The sequence below is a fragment of the Coregonus lavaretus genome (assembly GCF_964263955.1).
Source record: "Coregonus lavaretus genome assembly, chromosome: 35".
NCBI lineage: Eukaryota > Metazoa > Chordata > Actinopteri > Salmoniformes > Salmonidae > Coregonus > Coregonus lavaretus.
The window spans coordinates 2,904,962-2,925,664 of record NC_140022.1 but is presented as its reverse complement, the minus strand read 5'-3'; positions in this window follow the sequence as shown (position 1 = coordinate 2,925,664).

Here is a 20,703-nt window from a genome sequence, read left to right as displayed (position 1 = left end):
GGAGAGGGCCTAGAACTGAGCCCTGAGGGACACCAGTGGTGAGAGCACGTGGTGCGGAGACAAATTCTCGCTACACCACCTGGTAGGAGCGCCCTGTCAGGTAGGACGCAATCCAAGAGTGAGCAGCGCCGGAGATGCCCAACTCGGAGAGGGTGGAGAGGAGGATCTGATGGTTCACAGTATCAAAGGCAGCAGATAGGTCTAGAAGGATAAGAGCAGAGGAGAGAGAGTTAGCTTTAGCAGTGTGGAAAGCCTCCGTGACACAGAGAAGAGCAGTCTCAGTTGAATGACCAGTCTTGAAACCTGACTGGTTTGGATCAAGAAGGTCATTCTGAGAGAGATAGCAGGAGAGTTGGCTAGAGACGGCACGCTCAAGAGTTTTGGAGAGAAAAGAAAGAAGGGATACTGGTCTGTAGTTGTTGACATTGGAGGGATCGAGTGTAGGTTTTTTGAGGAGGGGTGCAACTCTCGCTCTCTTGAAGACGGAAGGGACATGGCCAGCGGTCAATGATGAGTTGATGAGCGAGGTGAGGTAAGGGAGAAGGTCTCCGGAAATGGTCTGGAGAAGAGAGGAGGGGATAGGGTCAAGCGGGCAGGTTGTTGGGCGGCCGGACGTCACAAGTCGCAAGATTTCATCTGGAGAGAGAGGGGAGAAATAAGTCAAAGCATAGGGTAGGGCAGTGTGAGCAGGACCAGCGGTGTCATTTGACTTAATAAATGAGGATCGGATGTCGTCAACCTTCTTTTCAAAATGGTTGACAAAGTCATCCAAAGAGAGGGAGGGGGAGGAGGATTCAGCAGGGAGGAGAAGGTGGCAAAGAGCTTCCTAGGGTTAGAGGCGGAGGCTTGAAATTTAGAGTGGTAGAAAGTGGCTTTAGCAGCGGAAACAGAAGAAGAGAATGTAGAGAGGAGGGAGTGAAAAGATGACAGGTCCGCAGGGAGTCTAGTTTTCCTCCATTTCCGCTCGGCTGCCCGGAGCCCTCTTCTGTGAGCTCGCAATGAGTCGTCAAGCCACGGAGCAGGAGGGGAGGACCGAGCCGGCCGGGAGGATAGGGGACATAGAGAGTCAAAAGATGCAGAAAGGGAGGAGAGGAGGGTTGAGGAGGCAGAATCAGAAGATCGGAGGGAGAAGGATTTAGCAGAGGGAAGAGATGATAGGATGGAAGAGGAGAGAGTACCGGGAGAGAGAGAGCGAAGGTTGCGACGGCACATTACCATTTGAGTAGGGGCAGAGTGAGTAGTGTTGGAGGAGAGCGAGAGAGAAAAGGAAACAAAGTAGTGGTCGGAGACTTGGAGGGGAGTTGCAGTGAGATTAGTAGAAGAACAGCATCTAGTAAAGATGAGGTCAAGCGTATTGCCTGCCTTGTGAGTAGGAGGGGACGGTGAGAGGGTGAGGTCAAAAGTGGAAAGGAGTGGAAAGAAGGAGGCAGAGAGAAATGAGTCAAAGGCAGACGTAGGGAGGTTAAAGTCACCCAGAACTGTGAGGGGTGAGCCATCCTCAGGAAAGGAACTTATCAAGGTGTCAAGCTCATTGATGAACTCTCCAAGGGAACCTGGAGGGCGATAAATGACAAGGATGTTAAGCTTGAATGGGCTAGTGACTGTGACAGCATGGAATTCAAATGAGGAGATAGACAGATGGGTCAGGGGAAAAAGAGAGAATGTCCACTTGGGAGAGATGAGGATTCCTGTGCTACCGCCGCGCTGACCAGATGCTCTCGGGGTATGCGAGAACACATGGTCAGACGAGGAAAGAACAGTAGGAGTAGCAGTGTTTTCTGTGGTAGTCCATGTTTCCGTCAGCGCCAAGAAGTCGAGGGACTGGAGGGTAGCATAGGCTGAGATGAACTCTGCCTTGTTGGCCGCAGAACGGCAGTTCCAGAGGCTGCCGGAGACCTGGAACTCCACGTGGGTCGTGCGCGCAGGGACCACCAGGTTAGAGAGGCAGCAGCCACGTGGTGTGAAGCGTTTGTATGGCCTGTGCGGAGAGGAGAGAACAGGGATAGACAGGCACATAGTTGACAGGCTACAGAAAATGGCTACAATAATGCAAAGGAGATCAGAATGAAATGAACTAAACATCTGGGAAAGCGAGAGAGCGGGGCCTCCCTCACTTACGTTTCACTGAAACACTCAAATATAACTTTCCCAACTTCCACTTTAGAAATTATAATTGTTGTAAACTACAGCGGTTCAATGTTTTCTAAGAATAGACTCTAACTTAGTTTATTCAGCTAACTAACTTGGTACAGTATTCTTCCGTGAAAACCGTCCAGGGCACCGAATCCTATGACGCCATAGCCAACTAGCATGCCAGCCTCCAATAACAGGGTTTAGCACCAATACTCGGTTACAACAAACCACCAGTGTGTTAACACGCCAAACAGATCATTCGTGTCCGTGTCTAACGTTGTGTAAAGTTTTGGGTTAGTTTTAACAGTTTGAGTGAGTACATTGTCAACTTATTCAGCCAGTTAGTTAGCTAGAATAATTAGCATACTAGCTAGCCATTGCTCTCTGCCAACGAACCAACCCCTCCTCCCACGGCACGAAACACACAGAGAGAGCCAAGCTAACGTTAACTAGTCACCCATGTCCCGAAATTCCCTTGAATGACTCTGGTTACCAGTATGTAAAAACAAAACAAAAATAAATGTAGGTTTATAACTTACCCTTAGTAGCTACTGTTAGCCAGTTAAGTGCAAAGCTAGCCACTGAATCGATTCAGCCAGTTCGCGTCTGTCCCAACGGAGAGAAAGCGTCTCCAAATATTACAGCTAGGTCGTTCCAGCTATTGTTTAGTTAGCTATCCAGGTAGCAACAAGCTAGCTACGAAGCCCCTAAATAAGATCTGGTGCAACCAATTACCTTCAGAAGTCACATAATTAGTTAAATAAAGTCCACCTGTGTGCAATCTAAGTGTCACATGATCTGAGTATATCCCGTGTAGCTCAGTTGGTAGAGCATGGCGTTTGCAACGCCAGGGTTGTGGGTTCGTTTCCCACGGGGGACCAGTGTGAAAAAAATATATATGTATGCACTCTAACTGTAAGTTGCTCTGGATAAGAGCGTCTGCTAAATGACTAAAATGTAAAAATGTAAAATGTAAATCTAAACCTGTTCTGAAAGGCCCCAGAGTCTGCAACACCACGAAGCAAGGTGCATCACCAAACAAGCGGAGCCGTGAAGACCAATGAGCTCTCCAAACAGGTCAGGGACAAAGTTATGGAGAAGTACAGATCAGGGTTGGGTTATAAAAAAATATCAGAAACTTTGAACATCCCACGGAGCACCATTAAATCCATCATTAAAAAAATGGAAAGAATATGGCACCACAACAAACCTGCCAAGAGAGGGCCGCCCACCAAAACTCATGGACCAGGCAAGGAGGGCATTAATCAGAGAGGCAACAAAGAGACCAAAGATAACCCTGAAGGAGCTGCAAAGCTCCATAGCGGAGATTGGAGTATCTGTCCATAGGACCACTTTAAGCCGTACACTCCACAGAGCTGGGCTTTATGGATGAGTGGCCAGAAAAAAACCATTGCTTAAAGAAAAAAATTAGCAAACACGTTTGGTGTTCGCCAGAAGGCATGTGGGAGACTCCCCAAACATATGGAAGAAGGTACTCTGGTCAGATGAGACTAAAATTGAACTTTTTGGCCATCAAGGGAAACGCTATGTCTGGCGCAAACCCAACACCTGTCATCACCCCAAGAACACCATTCCCCCAGGGAAACATGGTGGTGGCTGCATCATGCTGTGGGGATGTTTTCATCGGAAGGGACTGGGAAACTGGTCAGAATTGAAGGAATGATGGATGGCGCTATACAGGGAAATTCTTGAGGGAAACCTGTTTCAGTCTTCCAGAGATTTGAGACTGGGACGGAGGTTCACCTTCCAGCAGGACAATGACCCTAAGCATACTGCTAAAGCAACACTTGAGTGGTTTAAGGGGAAACATTTAAATGTCTTGGAATGGCCTAGTCAAAGCCCAGACTTCAATCCAATTGAGAATCTGTGGTATGACTTAAAGATTACTGTACACCAGCGGAACCCATCCAACTTGAAGGAGTTGGATCAGTTTTGCCTTGAAGAATGGGCAAAAATCCCAGTATCTAGATGTGCCAAGTTTATAGAGACATACCCCAAGAGACTTGCAGCTGTAATTGCTGCAAAAGGTGGCTCTACAAAGTATTGACTTTGTGGGGGTGAATAGTTATGCACGCTCAAGTTTTCTGTTTTTTTAAAACGTATTTCTTGTTTGTTTCACACAAAAAAATATTTTGCATCTTCAAAGTGGTAGGCATGTTGTGTAAATCAAATGATACAACCCCCCCCAAAAAATCAAATTTAATTCCAGGTTGTAAGGCAACAAAATAGGAAAAATGCCAAGGGGGTTGAATACTTTCGCAAACCACTGTAGGTATAGGCTATATATAGCTATGTGTCAAACTCATTCCACGGAGGGCTGAGGGTCTGCAGGTTTGCACTCCACTCTCACACTTGATTTATGAATTAAGGTCACTAATTAGTAAAGAACTCCCCTCACCTGGTTGTCTAGGTCTTAATTGAATGGAAAAAACTAAAACCCGCAGACACTAGGCCCTCCATGGAATGAGTTTGACACCCCTGCTATAGGCTACAGCTGTACAGACAAGTTAAATTATGAAGGTAATGTAGTGAACTGCATGTATAGTGTATTGAGTCACTGTATAAACTGTGTAGTGTACAATGATTTAATCAGAACAAAGTAAGAGGATTGATCCATAGCCATAGCTCCTTATATTAACTGATGTCCACATGTTCTGTAGTTTGTTACTTTAATAATTAAACACATGAAACCATACTGCAGTCAGTTTAAAAACCCCTTCATTCATTACTTCCACCTACTGTACCTAGACTAGATTATAGACTAGTTCTGTACTCCCCCTTCTGACCATTCTGAGTACTGCATCCCCATATTGTACTCTATATTGCAGGGCTCTTCAAGCCTGTTCCTGGAGAGCTACCGAGCTATAGGTTTTCAATCCAACTCTAATCTAGCACACCTGATTTTAATCATTAGCCGGCTGTGAGTTGATTTAGGCTAGATACAACTGGAGTTGGTGAAAACCTACAGGAGGGTATCTCTGAAAGAACAGGGTTGGAGAGCCCTGTTATATGGCATCCTAAAGATTGATATCATTGTGTGTCTAGTTTGGACCAGTAGTCAAACAACCTTTTCAGAGGAACATGGAGTTTGAAGATGAGGGACTGCAGAACCGCTCGATCGTCATCAGAGCAGTGTCATGAGGAGATGAGTCCTGCTACGAGTGTCTATTTCATATCAGTGGAACGACCTGTCTCCAAGTCAATGGTAAAATCGTATTGCATAATGTAATGAGTAGGTGTTGACAGGAACGATGATCATCAATTAACCTCACTATGTCACCTATTTGATTTCCCACGTTAGATACCTGCTTTATGACTTGTGCTGTTCACTGTGAACTGTGTCTGTTGTTGTTCTGTAGAGCTGTATGGACCCTCACTCCTCATCACACAAACCAACAACAGTCACACCACTCTGTCCTGTTCTGCTACTGGACGACCTCCTCCTATAGTGACCTGGGATGACATGATGATAGAACATTCCACCACGGTCGATGTCACCCATCCCAATGGAACTATCACTGTGACAACTACTGCAACAGTGTCCAGTCTACCTTACAAAGACACCAAGGTTAAGTGTGTGGTGTCTTCTGGTGGTGCCACTAAGGAGGTTTCTATGGTGATTCCAGTCAGTGATCAGTTCTCATTGGCTGGTGAAAGAGGCCATGGTTTGTCAATACAGACATAATAATTGGCATGATTTGTCGAGATTGCGTAATTCAAATCTGGTATTGGAATAAGAATCAAGAGATCTTCAATCTAAGCTTAATTTATTATATGCAAAATGTATTGTATGATAAGTATGAAAGTTCGTATACGGGCTCACTGTCAAACCACGCAGGGCCGACAGAGAACTAAGAATCTGTTTTCAGATTCTTTCTCAAATACTCTGACAGAAAGCAGTCCCTTCTTCTGTTGGCCAACCAGAGCAAAGGACTGAGTGTGGTTCAGCCAATCCGTTGGCGCAGGGGTTGGTCTCAACTCCTTGGCATTCCAGTTGTTGCCAGGCTTGGTTGCTATGATAATAACCTGCAGAGCCAGCACCCAGAAAGACATCCTCCCACTGTACTCCATGTTCAAGGACAGTTTCACAGAATACAAAGAGGCAGTGAGGTCTAGTACTTTGAGACACAAGTTCTTATCTCCCCTTACTCCCTAAAACAGCTCCTCACATTAATCACAGCTTGCCAAGTGAAACAATCTACATCAATGCATTCCTTCCAAGCTATCCATCACATACAAATCCAATTATGAGAAAAATAAAACCCAACAATTCCCTCTTTTGACACCCTCTAGGGTGTCACTCATTAAAATACAATACAAACAAAAATAAACACTTTTATTAATAGACAATTTGATAATAAAAGTCCTTCAGTCCTTCCATCGACACCCAACTTGCAAACTGTTACCAGTCATCAGAGAAGTTCAAACCATCACATAAGGAAAGACAAACATTCACATGGCTAACTTGATTAATAAAGCATAAAACACAGGATTAATAGAACACAAAACACAAGATAATTAAAACTCTAGGGTGTGATTAAAGATTTTTAAAGGGAAATTTTTTGAATTCCCTCTTTTGACACCATTTATGGTGTCACTCTAAACAGAGTATAATCACCCTTAAGAATAACAGGATATGGAAATTAAATCACAACATTTAATGTTAATAAAAAATTAAAAATTATAATTTTAACCCTCTATTCCTCCCCTACACCTAACATGTACTGAGTTGGCTACCAGCCACCCAGGAATCCTTTACCTTCACATCAGGAAGAATAAACAATCACAGTGGTTAGTAAAAACATAAGGTAATAAATGAGCAAGAACTGAAAATAAATGCGTGTATGTATTTTACTAGGCAAACCATGGATCATCCAGCTTGGTCTCAGAGTCAGTAGCAGAGTCACCCGCATCATCCTGGGCCGGTAACAACAGCATCATACCTGACGCCTGCACCACTCCTACCACTGACCTCCAGAGACAGGGGACGATGCAAGCAGCACAACACATTAACAGCAAAAACACAATTACTAGGGTCAGAAATCCAGTAACCACCATAGAAGAGTACTCACCAAACCAGTCACTCAGCCAGGAAATAAGACAACATCCACAAACACAAGTATACCCATAGAAGCTATAACTTCACCCAGAATAGTCACAACAATAGTTTTCCATTTACCAAATATGTTATCAAACCAACCGTTTATGGAGCTATCAATACCAGAGTTCTCAACCAGTTCGTTCGCCAGCGTGGTGATGGTCACTCAAGCGCTTTGGTCACGGGCCCGTCCGGTGCTATATTGTTGGAGATGAAAGTACAACACATATATCCAAACAGAACACAAACCCCGCCCCTCTCAGCCAAAAGCATATCCAACGCTATTCTATTCTGCTTTGTCATTAAGATAGTTGCCGCTGTCTGCTCAGCTAATCCCTTTATTGCATCACGAGTGTGGTTTATAAATATTTTGCTGGTTATATTAAATATAATTTATCCAATCTACATTTTTATTAATTGTTGACCATCAGAAAATACTTGATTCAAACCCAGCTGCGATCTGATTGTGGATCCCATCAATATATATATATATCCTTTCATCAAAGGCTCCCGGGAGTAGGTCCTACTTTCTATGTGACAACTCACCAGTCTCTGATACGTTTGATTGTTTGCATATGTAGTTGAGTTCACAATCAGTTATCACCACACAACCATCAGATGTCAGCACAGGCCTGGTTTTGGGTCCTACAATCCTCTGTCTGCAACAAATAGGAGAGATTAGTCATGTTCTCTTTCAGTTGTGATATTCTCTGTGTAGGAGCAGAGCTAAGATGCCCTACTCTGTATCCTATCTTACTAGTCCTAGAAAAACAATTAGAATCCCCTGAGACTTCAAATTGAGGCAACCCAGGTCGGGACGACCCCGTTATCGGGCTTGCATGGAGGATAAACCTGACAGAGAGTCAAAGCCTGTCAAGGGGAACGGAGTAGTTGTCAACCCTGGTTTGGCTGTCCCACAGGCAAAACAGTCCTCTTTAGACATAGTTTTTTGCCGTATACTGAATCCATTCCAACCACAGGTTAAGATTTCTATACCCCGTTCTCACCTGTACTACTTCCTCCAGGTCTATAGTTTTGCACTATCTTTACCACAGCCCCGGTCTCACCACCTCCCTCAGAGAGGTTTACTCTAGAATTTCCCCTTTCCCTACGTCTAGCTGTCTCTTATGCCTTTTCAACTTGTGTTAGGTTAACTACTACTTCTGGCTGAAACAGGAGGGTCCGTGTGTGTTAGGAATATGGCCCCCACAATCAGACAGCTACCTACCGTCGGGAGACCTGTGAATCCCCACCCTTGCCCTGAGAACATGTCAGATGCCAGAGGCCAACCCATTGCTTCACCTTCTATCGAACTCACACAGGGATGATCAGACAGGGTAAGGGAATCTTCGTTAAGGAGCCAACCCCCGGACCCTTGTGGTTATCGGATCTTTCTCCTAACTCTGTGTTTGTTCGTCAGGTGTAGCTGGTTTTGCCTTTTTACAGTGTGTGACATGCACCCAGATGGATCTCTCAGCTGGCAAAGGCAGTACTTGGTAGGGCCCTTCCCGCCAGGCCTGCTTCAGTCTCCTGGTTAGATAGAGTGGGTCACCTTCTCCTTTAGTTCACCTGTGGGGCACAAAACCTCTGACATACAGGTGTGGTTAATAAACTATCATACATGTTTTTTTTTGTTGTTTTTTTTAAAGTATTTTGTCCTCTCCTTCGTATATATTTAATATTTAATCCAACCATCCCCCTTTTTGACACATGATTTGGCCATGTGTCAATATTACCACCTATCTAAACAATCACTTTAGTTAATATTGGTAATTCATTATCCAATTGCCATTCCTCCACTCTCTCTTCTGTTATTTTATGGTTCAAATCAAATATATTATTACCAAATTATAATGTTCTTCACAATTTTCACAGTACTATAAATTACCCTCAACTTAGTAAAATAAACTATCCTAAAGTCCTCCTCTCATGCCTTTAGAATTTACTAGTGTGGATGATTAAAATAACACCAGAATGTTAAAACAGAGTTCAGAGGCAATTGAAATCATTTAACGAACTGTTTAATCCCATAGTATACTAAACATTACCATTATTCTAAATACTTCATAAATGTTATCTACTGTCCCTACCGGTGTTCGAACCAGGGACATCGCCAGTCACTTCACACCATCTGCGATGCTCTCAAAGTAACTACTTCCAGTTCATAGAGCAAGTGACGTCACCAAATGAAAATCGCAGTAGCTTTATTGTATAATTTAGTTTTTCTATTTAACCCCTAAACACGCTCGCTACAAATAGTCCATTCAACATTACCAAACCAAATACTCATCGTACCCATTCAATCAACACATCAGCCGTGGAATTTACACTCATAAATGCAGATTATTACTCCATGCCTTGAAATGATAAATAGATTTCCACTAATAGTACCATTAATGATCTCATCTTACCCTCTGACACAAAATGAAGTTCCCTCACTGTACTATGTTAGCTCTACCATGATAATTAGTTCAATTTAACCCTCTATTTGTTTTGTACTCTATTATACATTACGTCTAAAACAACATTACTTATGGTCAGTTTAATCCGCCATCATATTATCCAACAACGCCACAATCTTAAACTCATATGGGGCGGCTGGCAGTTTAGTAACCAATAGCGCCGCGCCAACAACCGAGAGGTCACCGGTTACAATCCCCGAGCCGACCAGGCGAAAAATCTGCCGATGTGCCCTCGAGCAAGGCACTCAACCCCAATCGCTCCTGCAAGTCGCTCTGGACAAGAGCGTCTGCCAAATCACCAAAAATGCAAATGTAAATATTCTCTACTTTCTCACCCACGACGCTCGGGTGAGCAAGTTCAGAACATCTCTCGTCAGAAACCCACATGCGTTCCCAGCCATCTCCCAGTCTTTTCATGGCTCCAAAAGCCACACTTTCGCTCTCTCCAGCCCCTCCCCTCGCAACTCTCTCTCCCTCTCCTCTGGGAGCAGGTTCCTTCGAGGAGCTGTGTTAGTGTTTCCAATATTCTGTGGTTATTTAAAGTACTTTCATCTAGTTATTTAAATCAAATTATTCCCACCTAATTAGTTAAAGTTGGTGCACGTTTATAAACCGAATTGTTTAGGTCTAATTGTTTAACCAGTATTTTGCACGGTCAAACATCAAACGTTAAATCAAATAATAAACCAAAAAGCTTCAACCCAAACACCTAGAACCAGTATTATGCTATGTCAAACATCAAACACTGAATCAAATAATAAACCAAATTGTTTCAACACAACTATTCAAAACCAGTTCAGTCACACAATTAATCACTTTAGCTTTATGTTCCCAATTGCTTTAACGGGTTATATGGTTTAAGCAACCACAAACCCAACAGTTATCCCCAAATTATACAGTTTGGACAGGCACAGACGTCTTTGGAGCCCCAATTAGTTTTCTATCAAGGGATACTGGTTTATCATTCACACTCTCATTCATACGACCACACTCTCACTGTCTAACCTTTTATCCTGCTTCCTATGATTTTTAAGTCATAAACCGTACTGTCACACCACTTGTGTAGAATAACTTCTATGGGAGTCAGACCCCTCTAACCATAGTTCACTACTTATTTAAAACACCTCCTATGGGAGTCACACCCTCTAACCATAGGTCACACTGTTTAATTAAAATACATCCTATGGGAGTCACACCCTCTAACCATAGGTCACACTGTTTAATTAAAATACATCCTATGGGAGTCACACCCTCTAACCATAGGTCACACTGTTTAATTAAAATACATCCTATGGGAGTCACACCCTCTAACCATAGGTCACAATGTTTATTTAAAATACATCCTATGGGAGTCACACCCTCTAACCATAGGTCACAATGTTTATTTAAAATACATCCTATGGGAGTCACACCCTCTAACCATAGGTCACAATGTTTAATTAAAATACATCCTATGGGAGTCACACCCTCTAACCATAGGTCACAATGTTTAATTAAAATACATCCTATGGGAGTCACACCCTCTAACCATAGGTCACAATGTTTATTTAAAATACATCCTATGGGAGTCACACCCTCTAACCATAGGTCACAATGTTTATTTAAAATACATCCTATGGGAGTCACACCCTCTAACCATAGGTCACAATGTTTAATTAAAATACATCCTATGGGAGTCACACCCTCTAACCATAGGTCACAATGTTTATTTAAAATACATCCTATGGGAGTCACACCCTCTAACCATAGGTCACAATGTTTATTTAAAATACATCCTATGGGAGTCACACCCTCTAACCATAGGTCACAATGTTTAATTAAAATACATCCTATGGGAGTCACACCCTCTAACCATAGGTCACAATGTTTAATTAAAATACATCCTATGGGAGTCACACCCTCTAACCATAGGTCACAATGTTTATTTAAAATACATCCTATGGGAGTCACACCCTCTAACCATAGGCCACACTGTTTATTCGCTTTAAAGTGCCACCTATGAACTTCTAGTCATAGTTTGCACTCCCATGGGTTTAACCATCACAATTATCAAACATTTGCATAGTACATTATGAAATCGAAATAGTATACTGTAATTGTTATTTATAGTAGAATAGGGTTCACTTACATCAAACAGGTGCTTCACAAAATTAATTTGGATAAAGCCAATGTGCAAAACTTCAGTTATTACAATAGGTGTTTTGCTTACCTTTTTAAAAGCCCGGGCAATTTGTGAAACACAGTTCGATGACAGTGATGTCCAATAGGCTGGGTGAATTCCAGCGAAGTTCCGCCACCAGATCACAGTCGGAGGTCACCAATTGTCGAGATTGCGTAATTCAAATCTGGTATTGGAATAAGAATCAAGAGATCTTCAATCTAAGCTTAATTTATTATATGCAAAATGTATTGTATGATAAGTATGAAAGTTCGTATACGGGCTCACTGTCAAACCACGCAGGGCCGACAGAGAACTAAGAATCTGTTTTCAGATTCTTTCTCAAATACTCTGACAGAAAGCAGTCCCTTCTTCTGTTGGCCAACCAGAGCAAAGGACTGAGTGTGGTTCAGCCAATCCGTTGGCGCAGGGGTTGGTCTCAACTCCTTGGCATTCCAGTTGTTGCCAGGCTTGGTTGCTATGATAATAACCTGCAGAGCCAGCACCCAGAAAGACATCCTCCCACTGTACTCCATGTTCAAGGACAGTTTCACAGAATACAAAGAGGCAGTGAGGTCTAGTACTTTGAGACACAAGTTCTTATCTCCCCTTACTCCCTAAAACAGCTCCTCACATTAATCACAGCTTGCCAAGTGAAACAATCTACATCAATGCATTCCTTCCAAGCTATCCATCACATACAAATCCAATTATGAGAAAAATAAAACCCAACAGATTATAAACATGTTGGCATGTTTTTTGTGTTTATTTTTTGTGGGCTAGGTCTATCTCAAGTCTCCAATATATGGATCAGTGGAAATTCAGTGATTGTAATAGTGCCAAGTCATAGTCAACCTATTTACTTATTTTAATAGTGCCAAGTCATAGTCAACCTATATTACTGGTATAGTGCCAAGTCATAGTCAACCTATATTACTGTTATAGTGCCAAGTCATAGTCAACCTATATTACTGTTATAGTGCCAAGTCATAGTCAACCTATATTACTGTTATAGTGCCAAGTCATAGTCAACCTATATTACTGTTATAGTGCCAAGTCATAGTCAACCTATATTACTGTTATAGTGCCAAGTCATAGTCAACCTATATTACTGTTATAGTGCCAAGTCATAGTCAACCTATATTACTGTTATAGTGCCAAGTCATAGTCAACCTATATTACTGTTATAGTGCCAAGTCATAGTCAACCTATATTATTATTGTTATAGTCAACCTATATTACTGTTATAGTGCCAAGTAGGGGTGTAACGATCCATCTACTACATCGATGTATCGATTTCTATTCATATGATCCAACTACATCGATCTGTGCTCGGCGAGTTGGCATTTTGGACAACATATATCGATCTAACATCGTTTTAAAATGTAATAAATCGATTGTATCGATACTAGGAAATAACCCATTGGATTTAAGCACGTCAGACTTTATATGCAGGGGTGCACATAACTGGTACGCAGATACGCAAGCGCGACAAAAATCAGGAATGCGTAATGCCACTTGTGTTACTACGCGCCTTTGCGTACTTGACCGATCTTCTCATCTAACCTTACACATGACATGTTGCTTGTCAACTACTGTCAGGGATGTCCAAAAAGCAACAGACATTAAGCAGATTCTTTGGCGTTTCGCCACCTACAAAGAAACGCCAACTGGAGCCAGAGCCGAAGAAAATACTTTTTTCGGAAAAGTGGCTTGAAGCTAACGATGAGCGCACTGAAATGTGGTGCAAGATTTGCCGCTCAAATCCACATCTAGCAGACAAAACAGGTGCATTTTATAAAGGCTCAAAGAATTTCAACCATCCTTTATTTGACAAACATGAAAAGAGCAAGGAGCACACGAATGTGGCGCAAGCCATTGCTAAAAGCTAGCCGAGAATAAATGTCCAGTCGCCGAGACAAGCTGAATGAAGAACAGCGGCAAGCTCTGTTTAATATTTTTCTCTTTCCATAAAGCTAAACACGCACGTCCCATGTCTTCCTATTCTGAGGATGTTCCTTTACTGAATGCTTTTTGATGGATCTGAGGACATCACAAAAACTGAGCAGGAAATAGTTTACATTGTGTCTGTGTCCAGCAACGGAGAGTTTACTTCGGACTTTATTGGACTGATTGAATTGGGTGCTGACCGAACCGCACAGGCCATAACAGACGGACTTGTGAGACTTTTGGTAAGTTTCATAATACCAGATGGTCTGCATGGAGTCATGAAACACTGTTAAAAATATCAAGACTATTGCCAGCCATTAAAATGCAACTGGTTACCAGGTATTTATTTCAGTCACACTGGTTGAATTTTTGGCTAAAAGTTTACTGAATCGATTTCAAGTCACTGAATCGTTTCGGATCGTATCGTTCTAAATGAACCAATATCGTCCTTGAATCGTATCGACAACCACGAATCGTGATACAAATCGAATCGTTGTTAAAACGAATCGTTACACCCCTAGTGCCAAGTCATAGTCAACCTATATTACTGTTATAGTGCCAAGTCATAGTCAACCTATATTATTATTGTTATAGTCAACCTATTTACTTACCATCTTATGCTTTACCTGCAAATCTTTCTATTATACTGGTCATTTTCAATCTCTTTCATCACAGGTGCAGTGATTTGTTGTGGAGCCGTGGCAGTGTTGTGGTGCAAAGGGAGAAATTAAAATGTTGTTTATAAGATGTAATGTTGTTTACCCAAACTTACCCCCATGAACCCTCAATCTTTAGCTGGGTCAGACCAGGAAGATCTGGTTTTTATTCAGATATTTGAGAGAAAGTACAGTTTTACTGCGACATTGATTGTCAAACTTACTTTTCCAGAAAACCATTAATGATGTTATCCTGGAATATGTGCTGTACCTTCCAGTGGAATATGGGATTTGACTGCTTTCAGATTACTTTATCAAATGTTCTCCTTTTTGATGCACAGAGCCTGATAACCCTGAAATCAGGAGGACTCTCGCAACTAGGTTCATTATGATTACAGTGCCTTCGGAAAGTATTCAGACCCCTTGACTTTTTCCACATTTTGTTAGGTTACAGCCTTAATCAAAAATTGATGAAGTTGTTTTTTCCCCTCATCAATCTACACACAATATCCCATAATGACATAGCAAAAACAGGTTTTTAGAATTTGCTGATTTATTACAAAATAAAAAACTGAAATATTAAATTTACATAAGTATTCAGACCCTTTACTCAGTATTTTGTTGAAGCACCTTTGGCAGCAATTACAGCCTTGAGTCTTCTTGGGTATGATGCTACAAGCTTGGCACACCTGTATTTGGGGAGTTTTTCCCATTCTCTGCAGATCCTCTCAAACTCTGTCAGGTTGGATTGGGAACGTTGCTGCACAGCTATTTTCAGGTCTCTCCAGAGATGTTCGATCGGGTTCAAGTCCGGGCTTTGGCTGGGCCATCAGACCAGAGAATCTTGTTTCTCATGGTCTGAGAGTCTTTAGGTGCCTTTTGGCAAACTCCAAGCGGGCTGTCATGTGCCTTTTACTGAGGAGTGGCTTGCCACTCTACCATAAAGGCCTGATTGGTGGAGTGCTGCAGAGATGGTTGTCCTTCTGGAAGGTTCTCCCATCTCCACAGAGGAACTCTAGAGCTCTGTCAGAGTGATCATGGGGTTCTCCCCCGATTGCTCAGTTTGGCCGGGCGGCCAGCTCTAGGAAGAGTCTTGGTGGTTCCAAACGTCTTCCATTTAAGAATGATGGAGGCCTCTGTGTTCTTGGGGACCTTCAATGCTGCAGACATTTTTTGGTACCCTTCCACAGATCTGTGCCTCGACACAATCCTGTCTCTGTGCTCTACGGACAATTCCTTTGACCTCATGGCTTGATTTTTGCTCTGATATGCACTGTCAACTGTGGGACCTTATATAGACAGGTGTGTGCCTTTCCAAATCATGTCCAATCAATTGAATTTACCACAGGTGGACTCCAATCAAGTTATAGAAACATCTCAAGGATGATCAATGGAAACAGGATGCACCTGAGCTCAATTTTGAGTCTCATAGCAAAGGGTCTGAATACTTATGTAAATATGGTATTTATGTTTTATTTTTTGTAAATTTGCAAAAAAATCTAAACCTGTTTTTGCTTTGTCATTATGGGGTATTGTGTGTAGATTGCTGAGAATTTATTTTAATTTAAATCCATTTTAGAATAAGGCTGTAACGTAACAAAATGTGGAAAAAGTCAAGGGGTCTGAATACTTTCCGAAAGCACTTAAATGCTATATTATAATGTTTTTGGCTGTTTGCAAAAACAATCTATTTGCAGATATTCCTTTTGAAGGTTGCGTTGCAAATTCAAACATTTTACTCAAACTACAATATGTTCCACAATGACCCATTGGCAGGTTTTGCGTTAAACCTTTTTGGTTCACTGTACAGACGCACTCTTCCCCAGAAAGATCTCTCAATTTACCAAATTGAAATGTGACAATTCTTCTTTGTTCTTTCTCAGGAACTACTGAGCATGGTGTTGGTTGAGCAGGGCCCACACTACTTCAAGTCTGAGGCAGAGTTACCGCACGATGTCTGCTCTGGCGCTCAGCTAACCTACTTAGCTGTATATAAATATTGATCTGTCTGTCTGTCTATACTTTGAAGTTAGGCTTCTTGAGCTTAGGATTCAACATCAAACTGGTTTTATACAAAATAGACAAACTCAAGATAACATAAGAAGAACCCTCTATAGATCATTAACAATATAGACATCCAGTAGAAAAGAAGAGTTCCCTTTTGGTTTAGCCTGACTACACATCCACATCACTCTGGCCAAACGCCACGCCCACTTTCTTCTCCACGTGAGTCTGGATTTGCTTTCCTCCCCAACCTGTTCTAGAATCTGACTGTTCTGATTGGTCCCAGAAGCCGATGGGTTGGGCCAGAACCAGCCTGCACGAATCATGAATCACGTCATTGGCTTTGATACTCTGATTGGTTAGAAACAATCCAATCGCTGATGAATTTGTTTTGTACAATGCCCCTAATTTTGAAGTCACCACAGATTACTTCTAGTATTGCAGTTTCAGACTAAATGTACGGAGTGATCAATAGAGCAGCGGAATTAAATTCAGGATGAGTTATCAGGCAAATTCTTGTTAGTCTCGACATGGAAAAAGCTATTGACTAAAACTGGAACTTCCTCTATGCTTCAACAACAAATCAAAGCAGATCATTCAAACTGTATTCTGATCCTCTTGCTAAAGCAGTAAATGGACAACTATAGGATAAGATAAACCTAGAAATGGCAACAAGACAAGGTTGACCCCTATCCTTGCAACTATTGCGTTATCTAACCACTAGCTCAATCCATGTTTTCCAAGTTACTTTGCGTGTGTGATGGTGTAAGAGTAAAATAGAATCTTCTAAATATTTTTCTATGATTTATTATGATTTATTATTAAGCGTGTCGGGCAGCTGTAACACTGAGCATCTGACTTGGAAACCTGCTGATCCGTGTTAGGTGTGTGCGTGTGTGTGTGTGTGTGTGTGTGTGTGTGTGTGTGCACGCGTTTGCGGCCATTTGATCAGTTTCTGTTTCTCTTGCAGTTGGAGGTGCCTTGGCCTGCTGCAGAGATGATGTCCCCTGGAACGCCTGAGCCCCTCACCACATCTAGTGACTTTGTTTGGACATGAACTACTACTAATTACTACACCTTGGGCCATCACTGTGATAGAGTGATAACACATTTCAAATTATTTATTTAAATGTTATTTTATTGTGGGAGGCGTCACCAGTTAAGCATGGAATACAATACAGTACAATAATACAGTTCACACTCAAAACAGATTAGCCTACTGGTTAGTTTCATTTATTTACCCAAGAGAACATATAGCTAGCCAAATCTATGGGCTTTTATGTTTTTCTGTCGTGCGTAATGTGCTTATATCATATATGTAGCCTATTGGATAATGGCACAATAATTTGGGCTTTTTGGGGCTTGGGCTCATTAAATGTCGTTAACGTAGGGCTCATAAATTGTATTTAATATATGGCTCATCAGGCTCAGGTAGCATCAGGTTTGAATTTTCATGCTGATCAAAGCTCTAATCAAATCCAGACATGTATATGCGTTATAATGCTTTTGAATGACAATTCCAGTTTTGGCGGAAAATACCGGGGTACCCGGGAAAAAAGGTGATTTATTCTTGGAATGGAACATTTGTATAATAACGAGAAAATATTCAAACCTAATGCTTTTTAAAAAAAGATTTTTTTAAAAGACAGGCTATTTTTATTGTTCACATTATTTGCATTGATGATGTATTGAAGTCAAGTGGTTCAACATTCAAATGCAGTTTGATGTACCACACAGGACAGCTTGGAAAAAGCGACGGTTGGTGGAACTCTGGTGCCACCAAGTGGACAATTGCTTCAGTTCCGTTGTGGCAGCAATGCTACCAGAGATATTTGATACTAGATCAAATCTTATGTCAATATTATTATCTCCAAATTGTTTCCCCCCCACCCGTGATATATTATTATCCCAATTGAGCTGTTAATCTGGTTTTAATTTAACAACGCTTTCTCTCATTTCCGATTGGAGGGCGGATCACCACGTGATTTTAGAACCTACCAATTTGTTACTTTGTAACAGTCAAACGTGCTTATTCCCGACGTTGATCAACTCCCAATCTATGCAACCATTTTCTAAAAGCATTATCTTTGATATTTGGCAGAAAGCTTACCGAGCTCATTTTGGTGTAACCATCGTCGAATTTGACGTGTCGGAGAACAGCCCCTTCCTCCAGAAAGCATTGCGCTATCGCTTCTCGGCCTTTTGGCTAAGATCAAGATCGAGTGCAGTACCAAGGCGATCCTGAAGGTGGAGCGATGTCGTCATCGTCCACGTCACAGTCGGGCTGCGTTTTCAATGGACTGGAAAAGAAAGTTTGATGGAGAGATTTCGTTTTGGAAAATAAGTTATTTTTGGACCTCTACGGCTGACGGCAGACGATGTGCACTGTCTGCAACAAAACACACCCGAGAAGTTCTATGATGTGTCTTTCTACACCATCACCAGGCTGGAGGAGGTGAGAGGGCTCTTCCGAGCGAACGCGACAGCACCCGCCCTCAGTAGTTTTCAAGTTGAGTCCCTGTGCAGGCACAATCTGAGGGTGCTAACGGTGCACATGTTCAACCCCTGGTACACTGAAGAAACACTAGTGTGCTACCTCAGCCGGTATGTGACCATCTTGCCAGGAGTGAGAAATATTAAGGACGCCCTAGGCATCTGGACAGGGAAGAGGCAGTTTCGCGTGCTGCTAAAGGAAGACGAGAGCGGCCATGATGGCTACCTCCATCCTCCCGCGTCTTTTTCTATCGGTGCAGACAGGGGTTACCTCATGTATGCTGGGCAGCCTCGTTTTGCAGGAAGCAGCATCGCTGATGCCTGCACCCAGACAAGGTGCAGAAACTGTGGGACCCTCGGCCATGTAATGACGGATTGCACCGTGCCTAAGCGCTGCAGTCTGTGCAGCTCAGAGGAGCACCTGTGCCGTCACTGCTCAAAGGCAGCCCCCTCTTACGCCAGAGCGGGAAAAGAGCAGATGAGGGAGAAGTTATAGAGCTACGCACTATTGAGGAGGTCGTGGAGGAGCTAGTGATGGAGAGAGAACGGCGAGAGTCTGAGGAGAGCGAGAGTGAGGCACCATCATCACCTCATGAGGAGAACGGAGCGGGGGACAGGAGTTGGAGCAAGCAAATGGAGGAGGCTACGGGAGAGCCCACCGCACCCTCTGCTCCGGAGAGCTGGACCACTGTGGGAGAGAGGAGGAAGTGCTCTGTCAAGAGGAAAAAGATGAGCCCTGTTTCCCCACTCATCCGCATGGAGGTCGACGGAGGAGTCCGCCCTGGGGGGGAATCGTTTCAGTTGTTTTGCAAGCGGGTAGTCTGAGGAGAAAAGTGCGGGAAACCCGGGCAGTGCAGAGGAGACTCTGCTTTCCCTGTCAGGCGCGAGCTCTACCGACAGCAGCGGTCTCGCACCCAGCGGTGTTCCAGCACCCACACTGACTGAGGAGGAAAGTGTTTTCGCGACCCCTATCTTTGTGGACAGTGTTAAGTTGCGTCAATTCAAATCTGGTATTAGGAACAAAAGAGGTCAATACACGTCTTCTAAAATAGACTAGTATTTTAATTAATGCAAACCACTTCAATGGTAAATATGATGTTCGTATATACGGGTCCACTGAAATACCACACAGGGCACTCAGAGAACTGATCCATTGTTCTAAGTTCTTCTTCAAATACTCTGACAGAGATAGTTCCCGCTCCCTGCTGGCCAATCAGAGTAGAGACTGAGCGTGGTTTAGACTTACTCAGCCTATCGTTGGCGCACAGGCTGGTCCCAGTCCCTTGGCGCTTCACTGTTGCACACTGTTGCCAGGCATAAGTTGTTATCATCACAACTTGTAGAGTCAGCACCTTTTTGCAGTACATGTCCTTGAGCGCGGTTTAACAAAGAGACAGTGTGTATGTGTCTGTGAGAAATACAAGTCTGTCTCACCCTACTCCCTAATATTCCTCACATGAATCACAGCTTGTTATGTTAAACAATTTATATCAGTACAGTACAAACCTATTATGTTTAATCATTAATGCATTCTTTCTAAGCTAGGCATCACATCCAGTTATACGAAAATAGAACCCCACAGTCCCCCTTTTCACACCCACTGGGTGAACCCAAAACAAGAAATTTCAGGGAAATTCAGGAATCCCCCTATTGACACCCTCTAGGGTGTCACTCATTAAAATACAATACAAACAAAAAAAATCACACTTTTATTAATAGGCAATAATG